Below are 14,976 nucleotides of genomic sequence, written 5' to 3' on the forward strand. Positions count from 1 at the left end.
AGAGTGAAATTAACAGAAGTTATAAAACAAATGGATTTAACAGACATCTACAGAACATTTAATCCAAAAACAAAAGCACATAATGGTAACTTCTTAAAAATTGGACATATAATTGGTCACAAAAAAGGACTCAATAGATACAAGGAGATTGATATAATCCCACGCATTCTATTATATCACCATGGACTAAGGCTGATCTTCAATATGAACACGAACAACAGAAAGCTAACATATTCATGGAAGCCGAACAACACTCTACTCAATGACAACTTGGTCAAGGAAGAAATAAAGAAAAACATAAAAAACTTATTTAGAATTTAATGAAAATGAAGGCACAACATACCAAACTTATGTCATACTGTGAAAGCAGTGCTAAGAGGAAAACAAACCCAAGATAGCACACACTAGCAGTTTGACAGCACCTTTGAAAGCACTAGAACAAAAATAAGTAAATTTACCCAAGAGGAGGAGACAGCAGGAAAAAAATCAGAGAGCAGAAATCAACCAATTAGAAACAAAAAGAACTATTCAGAGATTCAACAAAAGCAGGAGCTTGTTATTTGTAAAAATCAACAAGTCATATAAATCATTAGGAAGCATAACCACAGGGCAGAGAGAAAGTATCCAAAATAACAAAATAAAAATGAAAAGGGAGACATAACAACAGAAACTGAGAAAATAAAAAAATGCTATCAAATCCTACTGCAAAAGCCTATACATAACAAACTAGAAAATCTGGAGGAAATGGCTCATTTTCTATATAGATACCAGGTTCCAAAGTTAAATCAAAATCAGATAAACCATCTAAACAGTTACCACAGAATCAATCATTAAAAGTCACCAAAAGAATAGAAAAGGCCAGGACAAGATGGGTTTAATGCAGATTTCTATTATATCATCAAGGAAAACCTAATACAAATACTCCTCTTGATTCCACAAAATAGTAACAGAAGTAAACTATCAGAATGTTTCTTTGAAACAACTATTGCTCTTATATCTAAACCACACAAAGACCCTACAAAGAAGAATTTCAGACTAATTTCCTTATGAATATGGACCCAAAAATAGTCGATAAAATTCTTGCAAACTGAATCCTAGAACATATCAAAGGATCAGTCACAATGATCAAGTAGGCTTCATCCAGGGATTCGATGTAAGTTCAATATAAGATAATACATCGATATCAATGTAAACCACACATGAACAGACTCAAGGGAGACACACAAATAAGGCTGCTATGAATACAGTGGAACATGTTCCCCTACGGCCTGGGTATTTTCCCAAGAGTGGTATTTCTGGGTTTTCTGGTAGGTGTATTACTAATTTTCTGAGGAAGCTTTAAATTGATTTCCAGACTGCTCCCGACAGTTGGAAAAGCCACCAGCAAGGGAAGGAAGTGTTCCTCCTTCTCTGCATCTCACCAATACTTGTTATCCCCAGAGGCTGTGGTCTTAGCCACTCTGCCTGGTGTAAAATGGAATGTCAGGATCATTTAGATTTGTATTTCGCTATCACTAGGGACTTTGAACATTTCTTTAGAAGCTTTTCAGACATTCAGGATTCCTCTGCTGTGAATTCTCAGTTTAGCTATATACCCCATTTTTTGATTGGGTTCTTTGGTTTATTAGTGGTTAGCATCTTATGTTATTTATACATTTTGAGTATTAGACCTTTTTCCGTTGTTTGATTAGTGAAAAAAAAATTCCCAATCTCTAGATTGCCCAGTTGTTTTATTGACTAAGTTCTTTGCCTTCAAACCTTTCCAGTTACAGGATGTCCCATTTATAAATTCTTTATCTGAGAGTATGAGCCATTGGAGTTCTGTTTAGGAATTTTCTCCCTGTGCCAATGAGTTTAAGGCTCTCTTCCACTTTCTTTTCTGTTAGATTCAATGTATCTGGTTATACGTTGAGGTTCCTTGATCCACCTGGACTTGAGCACTCGGCAAGGTGAAGAATATGCGTCTATTTTCATTTTTCTACATACACACAGCCAGTTAGACCAGCACCATTTTTTGAAGACACTTTCTTTTTTCCAATGTATGTTTTTGGATTCTTTTTTAAAGAAGTAAAGTGTAAGTGTGTGTGTGTGTGTGTGTGTGTGTGTGTGTGTGTGTGTGTGTGTGTGTGTGTCTGTGTGTGTGTTTCCCCTGAGTCTTCAATTCTACTCTATTTATCAACATGTCTGTCTCTACATCAATACCTTGCAGTATTTATCAATATTGCTCTGTAGTAGAGCTTGAGGTCAGGGATGCTGATTGCCCTAGCCCTTTTTTCTTTTTTTTTTCCTTTTTACTGTTAAAAATTGTTTTTTGTTTTTTTGTTTTTTTGTTTGTTTGATTGTTTGTTTTTCTATTCTGGTTTTTTTTTTACTTTCTAGATAAATTTGAGAATTGTTATCCATGTATTTAAAGATGTTGGTTGGGATTTTGATGGGAATTGCATTGAATCTAGAGATTGCCTTTGATAGTTTGGTCATTTTTACTGTGTTAATCTGCCAATCCATAAGCATGAGAGATCTCTCCATTTTCTGAGATCTTCTATTTCTTCCTTGAGAGATTTGAATTTTTGTTTGTTGTTTGTTTATTTGTTTTGTGTTCTCTCCATTCATCCCCTTTACCCCCCTTATTCCCCTGAACTGAGGGTCTAACCTTGGCAGGACCAAGGGATTCCCCTTCCACTGGTGCCCCAACAAGGCTATTCTCTGCTACATATGCAGTTCGAGGCCTGGGTCAATCCATGTATAGTCCTTTGATAGTGCTTTAGTCCCTGGAAGGTCTGCTTGGTTAGCATTGTTGTTCTTATGGTGTTGCAAGGTTCTTCAGCTCTTTCATCCTTCCTTTAATTCCCCCAAAGAGGGTCCTGTTCTCAGTTCAGTGGTTTGCTGCTAGCATTGACCTCCGTATTTGACACGCTCTGGATATGTCTCTCAGAAGAGGTTGTCATACAGATCTTTCAATTGTTTGGTAAGAGTTATCCCAAGATATTTTACATTATTTGTGGCTATTTTGAAGTGTGTCATTTCTGTAATTTTTTCTCATCCTGTTTATCATTTTATAAGGAAAGGCTACTATTTTATTTAAGCTCATTTTATATCCAGCCACACTGCTGAAGTTGTTTATCAGATAGAGAAGTTCTCTGATAGAAATCTTATGGTTGCTCATAAATACTATCATATCATTTGCAAAACATTATTTCTTCTTTGCCAATTTGCATACCCTTGATTTCTTGATTTCTTTTCGTTGTCTTAAAGTCCTTTGAGTATATATTGAATAGATACAGGGAGAGTAGGTATCATTTTCTTGTCCCTGAGATTATTGGGATTGCTTCAAGTATCTCTCTATTTAATTTTATATTGATTGTTAGTTTGCAGTAAAAATCTTATATTACGTTTAGGTATGGGCCTTGAATTCCTGATCTCTCCAATACTTTTAACATGAAGAGGGGTTGTATTGTGTCAAATGACTTTTCTACATCAAAAATGATGATCACGTGATTTTTTTCTGAGGTTATTTATCTTGTGGATTATGTTAATGGATTTTCATACATTAAACCAAGCTTGCATCCTTTGGATAATGCCTACTCGATCACGAAGAATGATGGCTTGATACCTTCTTGAATTCAATTTGCAAGAATTTTATTGAGTAATATTTTATCAGTATGCATAAGCAAGATTGGTTTGAAATCATCTTTTTTGGTTGAGTCCTTATGTGGTATAGGTATTAGAGAAACTGTGGCTTCATAGAATGAATTAGGCACTGGTCCTTGTATTTCAATTTTATGGAACACTTTGAGGAATATTGGTATCAGGTCTTCTTTGAATGTCTGGTAGAATTCGGTACTAAATCCATATGGAACTGGGCTTTTTTGGATGTTAGGTTTTAAATGTCTTCTTCTATTTCCTTCTGGGATACAGTCCTGTTTATATTGTTTACCGGCTCTTAATTTAACTTTGTTATGTGGTATATGTCTAGAAAACCATCCATTTCACCTAGACTCCTCTTTTGTTGAGTATAGGATTTTGTAGTAAAATTTGATGTTTTTTTTAATTTCCTCCTTTTCTGTTCTTATGTCTCCCTTTTGTTTCTAATTTCATTAATTTGTATACTGGCTCTGGGCACTTTAGTTAATTTGGATAGGAGTTTATTTCTTTTGTTGAATCTCTGAAAGAATCAGCTTTTGGTTTTGTTGATTCTTTACATTGTTCTCTTTGTTTCTATTTGGTTTATTTTATCCCTCAGTATGACTCTTCCCTGCCATCTACTCCTCTTGGATGAGTATGCTTCTTTTTATTTTAGAGCTCTGAGGTGTACTGTTAAGTTGCTTTCATTAAGATACCTCCTGTTTTTTTTACCAGGGCACTTAGTGCTATGAATTTTCCTCTTAGCACTGCTTTCATTGTGGCCCATGAGTTTGGGTATGATGTGTGAACATTTTCATTAAATTTCAGGAAGTTTCTAATTAATTTTCTTACTTCTTCTCTGACCAAGTTATCATTGAGTAGAGCATTGTTCAGTGTCCACTTGTATGTGAGCTTTTTTTTATTTTTTTTGGTAATTGAAAGCCATTGAAAGCATGTGGTGGTCTAATAGGATACATGGGATTATTTCAATTTTCTTGCATCTTTTGAGGATTGTTTTTTGAACAATTACATGTTTAACTTTGTTTTTTTTTTTTTGCTTTTTTTTTGTTTCGGAGCTGGGGACCAAACCCAGAGCCTTGCGCTTGCTAAGCAAGTTCTCTACCAATGAGCTAAATCCCCAACCCCACATGTTTAACTTTTAAGAATGGACCATGGGGTGCTGAGAAAGAGGTGAATACATTTGTTTAGGGTGAAATATTCTGTAGACAATTGTTAAATACATTTTATTCATAATCTCTACTAGTTTAACTGTGTCTCTGTTTAGTTTATGTTTCAATGACCTGAGGATTGGTGAGGTATTGAAGTCTCCCACCATTACTGTGCAGAGTTCAATGTATTTTGGGGGCTTTAGTAAAGTTTCTTTTATGTATGTGGGTGCCCTTTCATTTGGGGCATAGATGCTAAGAATTTAGACTTCTCTTGGGGACTTTTCCCTATGATTAATATGAAGTGTCCTTTTTCATTATGCTTGATAACTTTTGGTTGAAATTCTTTTTTATTGAATATTAGAATGGCGACTCCAGCTTGTTTCTTGGGAACATTTACTTGGAAGACCTTTCTCTATCCTTTTACTCTGAGATATTGTCGTTTTATGCAGCCTGTTTACTTATTTCTTTTTATAGAAGAGTTGAGTCCATTAATATTGAGAGGTATTAAAGACAGATGACTGTTGGCTCCTGTTATATTTGTTTTTGTAAGTGGCTTTATGTAATTGTGGTTCTTCCATTTGTTGTGAGATTCTTAATAGCTTTTCTTTAGGGAGGGATCTTTCTTTTGTTGGACTTTTCCTACTAGGATTCTCTGTAGGCCTGTATTTGTAGATAGATATTGTTTGAATTTGGTTTTGTCTTGGAATATTTTGGTTTCTCCATCTATGTTGATTGATAGTTTTGCTGAGTATAGTAGCTTGACATTTGTGTTCTCTTAGAGTCTGTATGACCTCTGATCTGACTCTTCTGGCTTTCATAGTCTCTGTTGAGAAATCTGTTGTAGTTCTGATAGGTCTACATTTGTATGTTACTTGGCATTTTCCCTTGCAGCTTTTACTATTCTTTCTTTATTCTGTGCATTTAGTGTTTTGATTATTATATGGCAAGAGGAATTTCCTTTCTGGTACAATTTGTATGGTATATCTATGGGCTTTTTGTCCCTTTTTGGTACTCCATTTCTTTTTAGGTTGGCAAAGTTCTCTTGTATGATTTTGTTGAAGATATTTTAAGGTTCTTTGAGTTAAGAATCTTCAATCTCCTCTATTCCAATTATTCTTAGATTTGTTATTTTTTCATTGTGTCCTGAATTTCCTGGATGTTTTGAGATAGAAGATTTTTATATTTTAAATTTTCTTTGATAAGTTTGTCAATCTCTTCTACACTCTCTTCTATACTTGAGACTCTATCTGCTGCCTTCTTTTGGGGATACTTATATCTGTAATTCTGGATCTCTTTCATAGGTTTTCATTTCCAGGTTTGTTTCCATTTGTGTTTCTTTTTTGTTTCAACTGCTACATTTAGGTGTTGGACCTCTTTATGCAATCCCTTCCCCTGTTTGCTTTTGTTTTCCTGTATTTTATTGTTTCTTCTTTAATGGCTTCTACCTGTTTACCTGTGTTTTCATGTATTTCTTTCAGTGAGTTATTTATATCCTCCTTCAAGGACTCTATTATCTTCATGAGATAATTTTAGGTCAGCTTTCTGATTTTCAGTTGTGTTGGTGTATTCAGGGTTTGCTGTGGTTGGAGAACTGGATTATGAAGATATCCACCTATGTTGGCTTCTGTTGCTTAAGATCTTGTGCTTGCCTCTTATCCCTAGTGTTTGCAAGTCTGAGTGACACTGACAGGAGTCTGTGTATTTTGTCTGTGGGTTTTCAAGTCTGCTTCTAGGCCTATGGCTTTTCCTGTAGCAGACCTACAGTGATACCTTCCAACTGGAGGGAAATTCAGAGCAGAAGTGAAGCTGCTGATCTGTTTCCTTGGCTGTAATAAATTGAGCATAGTACTACCTGAGAACCCAGCTACACCACCCCTGGGCATTTACCCAAATGATGCTCCAATATATATATATATATATATATATATATATATATATATATATATATGAAAGAAAAATGTTCCACTATGTTCAAACAAGTCTTATTTCTAATAGCCAGAATCTGGAAAGAACCCATGTGTCCTTGAACAGAGGAGTGGATACAGAAGATGTGGTATAATTACACAATCGAGTACTACTCAGCTATTAAAAACAATGAAATTATGAAATTCTTAGGCAAATGGACAGAACTAAAAATTACCCTGTGTGAGGAAACCCAATTACAAAAGAGCACACATGCTATATACTCACTGAAAAGTGGGTATCAGCCCAAAGGCTAATACCTGAGATACACTTTATAGACCACATGAAGCTCAAGAAGAACAAAGACAAAATTTGGGTGCTTTAGTACTTTTTAGAAGGGGGAACAAAATGCTCACAGGAGGAATTATGGAGACAAAATGCAGAGAAGAGACTGAAGGAAAGGGCATCCAGAGACTAACCCACCTGGTGGATCCGTCAATCACTAAACCCAGACACTGTTGCAGATGACAAGAAGTGTATGCTGACAGAAGTCTTATATGCTGTTTCCTAACAGATTCTGACAGAACCTAGCAAATACAGAGGCCGATGCTCACAGCCAACTGTTGGAGTGAAAACAGGGTCTTCAATTGAAGAGTTAGAAAAATAACTAATAGCTTAGGGTGTTTGCAACCCCATAGGAAGAACAACAAAATCAGTCAACCAGGTACGCCAGAGCTCCCAGGGACTAATCCACCAACAAAAGAATCCATGTGGAGGGACCTGTAACTTCAGTTTATATTTAGCAGAGGATGGCTTTGTTGAGCATCAATGGGAATAGAAGCCCTTTTTGCTGTGAAGCCTTGATGGTCTAGTGAAGGCAGGAGGAGGGCGGATTCGATAGAGGGATTCCAGAGAGCAAATATGGAAGGGGGATAACGTCTGAAATATAGATAAAGAAAATACATAATAAAATGGGAAAAAAGAAAAGACATTGGTTATGAGTTGCAAACATTTACTATTTTAAACGTTATTCATGCAATAGCTGAGAAGCACCTAAAGATATAGTCAACATCCTTAGTCATCAGTGAAATGCAAATCAATACAACCCTGATATTTTACCTCATAGGAGGGGATATGAAGACAAAGTTTTGAGCAGAGACTAAAGGAATGGCCATTCACAGACTGGTCAACCTGAGAATCCAGGAATGAATATATATATATATATATATATATGCATATATATATATATATATATATATCCATAAAACCATCACACCAATTTCTCTAATGGGGTACCAAGAAATGCAAGCTGACAGGTGTCGGATATTGATGTCTTCTGAGAGGCTCTGCCAGATCATGACAAATACAGAGTCAGACGTTTATAGCTAATCATTGAACTAAGAATTAGGTCCCCATTGGAGGAGTTAAACTAAGGACTGAAGGATCTGAAGGGGTTTGAATCCTAGTAAGGACAATACCCACCAACCAGAGCTCCTAGGGAATAAACTACCTTCCAAATTACACAAGAATAGACCAATGCGTCAGGGGCCTATGGAGCAGAGGATGGCCTTTTTGGGCACCAATTAGAGGTGAAGCCCATGATCCTGCCAACACTGGATTCTGCAGTCTAGTGCAATTTTAGGGCAGGGAGGTGGAAAGGGGTGGGTGATTTGGTGGGGGAACACCCTCATAGAAGGGGGAGGGGATACGTGATAGGGGGGTTATGGGTAGTAAACCGGAAAAGGGCAAAACATTTGAAATGTAAATAAATAAAAACATATCTAAGAAAATAAAATTTATTAAAAAATCATTTGAATCGCAGAGGAACTAACTGGCAATTTACTGACCTCTGTCACTTCATTTGTAGGAGCAATCCAGTACCTCTGCTGGCATCTATGCCCCCCAAAACAAGAAGCAATCAAATATATTGAGAAGGCCTAGGAACAAAGTTATCATCATGAAAAATAACAAGAACTAAACCACTACCAATAATAATAAAAATATTAGTCTCTCCAAGTGTGTTGGAATTCATTATCTTTGTTCTCTTGTTGTAGCTAATGTTATATTTGATGAAAACCAGAGCTATACAACTCTGTGTTTCCTGATTTCATTTATGCTCCTTAACTGACTGTTTTTATTTCCTGATATGTATAGAGAATTACTACTGAGTTTCTCCTTTCTTTGTCCAACATGAGTATCCACACAGTAATATATTATAAGGATAACTAATTTTATGAGCACAAGGATACAGCAAGAATCCTTTTTCATCATGAAGTTGGGATCCACAGAGTATGACATACTATGCTCATTGAGAGCAGTTTCCTGTGCAGCTCTGACTGGCTACAAACTGATTATGATGCCTAAGCTGCAGGAGATTTGCAGAAAACCTTTGTTGCCTGATACTTGTGCTGTTACAGGATGGAGAACCACACATGAATATACAGGAGGTACTTATGAGTGAAGGGTTCAAGGTCACATTTTTATTCATAAGCACACATTATTTTATTCAACAACATCTTAAAGTGGGAGTGAAAGATTTCAGTGTATATATTCTAAAGAATATAGCAAATTAATTACAAAAATTAACAAACGACAAAATTTTAAATGAAAATAATCAAAACCAAATAAAGCAATCAAACTTCAAACCAAGACCCAAGCAAAACAGGTAAGTTAAGCAGCATCCAATTGTTGAATAATTTGCAACATGCACTTGCAGCCTGTTCCTGGCCTTGCAAACATAACAGAAAGGCAGGCAAGATGGTAACAATCTCTTCAAGATGAATATAAACAGGTGACATTGCGGGTAAGTCCAAGATTGCCATGGTTATTAAGACTGAGATGGGGGAGTTGTTGACATTCTTTGCACACTCAGGGCTCTCGGTTTACAGTTTTGTCACTGAGAGCTGTAGTCCTGAACTGTGCCCTTTTCAATCTTCTGCTGGAGTATTTCAGAGGTAGGGGAGGAAGATATAAAGATCTGGTGAGGACCTGCCACGTCAGTTATCCAACCTACAGCAGCACTATTCAGCAGGACAATCCAGTATGATCTTTCAGCTTAGGCCATTATCTCATACCCAATAGAGAAGGGTAAGAAATCACTCGGGTCTGTTTATTATTTCAACTTTTAAAAACTGCTGGAAACTGAAGTGTGAAAAATCACATTTCTCCAAATGTTCATACATATTGCAATTTAAAAATCAAGTTGCACTGTCTAATTATCAGCTCAGGAGATAAAAACAAATGAAGGCCTTCTTGAAAGAATGGCCACCACTGAAGTGAAGGCTGTTGTTATGTCACGAGTGCAGGAGTCTGCATAGGTTACACTTGACAACCTCTATATTTGAGAAGAACCGCAGAAACCATATCTCAAGAAATATATGAACATTCAAGTGATATTATAATCACCAAACATATGCTGCATGGAAATCTTCCCAGTGGGAGACATTGAACTTGAAAGGTGATGCTCGTGCAGAAAAGGAAAATATCCCTCCTTTGCTTATGGCCACTGTAAACCTGTTTCTGGGGAGACTTACAAGCAATGGGCTCAGACAATACTAGAGAGCTCAGACTGGAGGGATCAGTGCACAATAGCCATAATCTCTAGGGATCACATATATTTCAAGGACAGAAATTCTTTTAAACTGGAACAGAACAATATTCTGAGCTGCTGGTAGCAAACAGATGCTGATAACTATGTAGCAAATCAGACACCCAAAGAGACAGTTTACAGTACAGGTAATCTACTTGAGTCATCCCATCCTTTGCTCTAACCTCATGTCAGTGACACTGAAATAATGCTGCATCTTCTCAGTGAAGGCATTTTGTTCAGTGACCAGTTCTTTCTGCTTCAGAGAAAATTTTGTCTCCAGTCACACAAACCCTCACCTGAGAAAAGCCTTTCTCACATCCCTCTTCATCCAGTCAGCTCCAGGATATAAGCTATAGGAAAGAACTCTAGAACACTTACATAAAACAGGACTGACAGGCTGCTTCTCAAGCTCTATCACTATGAACCAGGATCTTCGTACACAGAAAGGACCATCTTGCAATGTAGGGGGAAAAGACATGAGAGGACAGAAGCCCTATCAAATGGAAAATGATAACCATTCTTTAGGCAATTTCACTAGGCTTTAATCAATTCTGTGCACTACAAATTATGCTAGCACATAGCATGCCTCTAGCATAATGGCATGTAAGTGGGCAATGTGTGATCATTGTATCTCTCCTTAGTAAATGTAGTATACAGTTGATGAGGAGGATTTGACTGTCAATCCTCCAGTTTCTTCCATGAGGCTAACACCAGAGAAAGTTTTGGAAATGATCAAAGATATGAACAACTTGATGTGACATAAGAGTGTCTGGATAAGTTGGAGAATGGTTGAATTGGTTTTACTTGGTTTTTTGTTAGATTACAGGAAAACCTACCCCAGATGCTTCATTCATCATACCTGATCCTTCCTGGAACATACATCATAGCTTTTCATATTGACTTCCACACAGAACCAGGTTGTTTCCTTAATGGATGCTTCCAGTGCAAACTGATCCCACAGAAGCTCTCTGTTCTCATCCCATGCTCTCTTTATACTGTGCTTCATCGGAATAGCCTCACTTAGGAGCAGGCAGTGCCTGAGGCTGAGCCAAAAACAAAAAATTGTGAATCCCAGCAAGGATACATTTTTCTCCCACTCTCAAAGTACATTACTCAGTCTAAGGCCCTGACCCAAACACAGTCCCAGACTGTAGTCCAAGTCCATGTTAGCCATGGAGCAAATTCCTGAAGACACAGGGTACTTCTCAAAAGCCTAATACCAAGGATTCAAATTTGTCCCAAAAGAGGACATAATATATATATATATATAGTTAGTCAGGTCCCCAGAGCATCAAAATTGATTGATAACTCCATCATGGGGCACACATTTTCTATCTATAGGATCCCAAGTTGGGAAGGACAATGATTGGAGAAATTCAGAGCCCCTCTACATTTGGTCAAACTAACTAAAACAGGTAAAATTCCTAGACCATGCCTTAGAGCCAGGCTTCCTGGTACACGTCAAACAGTATAGAACCTGATCTCCACTTTAGTTCAAAGACAGGAATGGGCTGTCACATTCGGTGTCTAGTACTGGCATCAAAATCCTGTAAGTTATTCACCAGTAACACTGATTTTCTTATATGAGTTGATTAGATTTGTACCACCTTTTACTGATCTGTCAGCACATTTTCTGTAGGTCAATCATCACTTGCTGGTGTTGCATCATGAATATTTTGGACCCAAAATTCATTCTGTTGTAGGGCATTGTCCAAGGATCAAATAACTTTCTGAACTAAGGATTCAAGGATTATATGAATTATGACTGGATCCTGAACAACCCCAGCCTAGGACATGCCACATCCTTGCTCCTTGGTACTGGATCCATTTGGTACTGATTAAGCTTATTATTATGGACACAGGGACAGCAGAGCCAGCAAACAAAAGGAGGGATCTGATCGACTTGAGTTCCCTGTGTGATCTTGAAGGAATAGACTAGCTTGCCGAGAAGATTTCAGGAACCTCTGCCACAGTCCAGGCTCCAACTTAAACCTGTGAAGATTATTCTCCTTTTCTTAGGTAAGAATTCTCAATTGTAGAATCTATTGTTACACAAAACACCAAAGAAACATAATCAGTATTTACAGGGAAAATAATTTATAACACACACCAAGAGATTCCAATGTGCTTCCAAGGTGAGCAGAGGTCAAATGCTGTTCTGCTCAAAGTGAGGCCCTCAGACTGATGACTATCATGCCATGGACATTGAGTCAGGCTAATTCTCAGGCCAAGTCAAGGCCATAGAATCTCAGATCTTAAGGGATACACACAAACACATTCACACACACACACACACACACACACAAACACACACACACGCACACGCACACACGCACAACACACTTAGAATGCCAAAACTACAATGATGTGGCATTATTTCAAATACAATGAACAAAATCAGACAAAACCAATGATAACCTGTTGCCAATCTAGTCACACACTGAGAGGCAGAGAGTGGGATTAGGCTCCTCCAGCTATTCACAGCACCAATTGAACCCAAAGCACCTCAATGTCAATTACAACAATGATTGGTCATAAACACAGCACCCAAAAATTTCCACAAGTCAACAACCGTCCAGGCTTCTTAAAGTACATAATCAGATCTCACACACTTATATTCTTATTCCCAGATTGTGATTCAGGCCAAAGGATATGATTTACTCTTGGAGGAATCAAAATACCTTGGCCCCCGTCTCAATCCTATGTGAATTTAACATTCTGTGTTTAAGATGGAATCAGGAAAATGATTTTGACGATTAGGATACCCTGGACTAGTAGTTTCCTGTGATGTGAGGAAATATTGGCTGAACAGACATCTCAGGACTGTCAACAAAAAATGTGAGTCGTCAGAGCTGTTACTTAGATCTTTGCGTGGCTAATGGGAAGGGATTTCCTAGAGTTCCTCTCTCATTTTAAATCTTGTGGAGAACAATTTTTAACTTCTCCAAACACTTCATTCTCTTTTCCTCATCAGTGGTAGTGGAAGGTTGTGATGATGTCTTCAGAACAAACTCTGTAGGTAGATAAACACAAGTAAACTGGCATATATGAGGGCACAGGACCAGGAAATACCATGCTTAATCTTAAATAGAAGTCTGAAGATGAAGAGATCTAGAGACACAGTGAATCCCTAATAGAGCAGGAATGCTATCTTTAAGCTTAATTTTCACCTGTGTGCCTATTCCCAACCATCATAACCATATGATCACATATGCCATCATAAACATATAGCACAATCCCAACTGCCCTTCCACTGCCCTGAAATGCAAAAGATGGCCCAAACAAGAAGAATTGCAGTACATTCTCGGCTAATGTCTGATGTGATACAGGTAAGGCCTGGTGTCCAAATTGGTTAACATCCCTATTACCTAATCATGTGTGTTCAAATTCAAATTAACTGACATCTTGATACATGGCCAAGGAGAGTATTCCTCTTGGCCTCAAATACTCATGTATGCTAAAGGACACTGCTGAGAATGATGTGCTTCAAGAGGGGGGACTGAGAGGGTCACTGTTATTCTCACAGAAACTCCTCCTGATAGTCTGACACTCCCATGACATTAAATATCTCCAAGGACAGCCACTTGACACATATCAATTCCTGGCTCTCTGCCAAACTATTCATCAGAAGCTGTGGAGTCTGGGGTGGGGGGGAGATATTTAGGAAGACCGAGGCTCCAAAACTTAAGTCCTGCTCTTGGAAGAACCATCTCAAGCATACATCCTCCTGGAAGCTCCCTTACACACCTGCCTCGGACAAACTGGACATACCCCAGGGCTATTTCTTCCTTCTCTTTGTACATCACGAGAGAAGGCTTGGACTGGTCTTTGCATGTGTTTGATTCTCCGTCAGAAATACACTGAACAGCCTGGACAACATTCTGCTTGTGAACCCAATAGGTTCTGAGGTTATTGTCCACAGGCAGTTAGTGACATCACAGCACTGGGTACATCACAGAACATTCTATGGTTCTCCTGGATACAAGAAAATGTCCAGTAAGTGGCTACTGAGGTGTCACTGGGAAATGCCATAACCTACTTGCTAACTAACTCTACCCAGACTGTCCAGTCTCTGGAGTGCCTTTGCCAGAGACCCACTTTTGATCCAGGGGATATCTATTGATACACTCTACTTCCAAAGCTAAAGAGTTAAATATACTTCATCATAATTCAATTTTTTAGCATAAGGAGAGTTGGTTAAGGCTTTGATATGGGTATCAGATCTGTGTTAAGTCCCAAAGATCTAAAGTTTTTGAATTATGGAGATTCTTCACCCTGAAATGTCTATCACAAGGGTCCATTCAAGTGACATTCAGTACAATTCCCACAGTTTTTGCTGTTTCCCAGAGGCTGATATTTTTCCCTACACCTTTAAATTTACTCTAGATCAAGTATATTTTTTCACTGAGCATTTCTTGAGAGGGGGTATGCTTTCAATATATTCACCATGGGTTTTCATGAAATCTCTGTCTTATGATCCCATTTTGTACAATGAAAACTCCCTTATCCTGGCAATATAGGTGATCAGGCATAGGGCAAATATCAAATTGTTATCATCCTGTCAATTCTTAAAAGGTAGAGGCCCACATCCTAACAATCTCACATACAACCACAGGATTAATGGAGACATCAGTGAAGAGAGTTGAACAGGCACTGACAATTGCTGCTCTGTGGCCTCATCAGCTATGCATTCAC

The 14,976-nt window shown here is 37.8% G+C and overlaps 1 pseudogene across 1 annotated transcript in view; it reads left to right on the forward strand.

Annotated features, from left to right (window-relative positions):
• LOC148001994 (uncharacterized) overlaps positions 1-14,976 on the forward strand; it is a 741,081-nt pseudogene that overhangs the window by 386,402 nt on the left and 339,703 nt on the right. The gene's annotated exons all lie outside the window — the stretch shown is intronic.

The sequence above is a fragment of the Rattus norvegicus genome, chromosome 12 (assembly GCF_021556685.1).
Source record: "Rattus norvegicus strain SHRSP/BbbUtx chromosome 12, alternate assembly SHRSP_T2T, whole genome shotgun sequence".
Classification (NCBI taxonomy): Eukaryota; Metazoa; Chordata; class Mammalia; order Rodentia; family Muridae; genus Rattus; species Rattus norvegicus.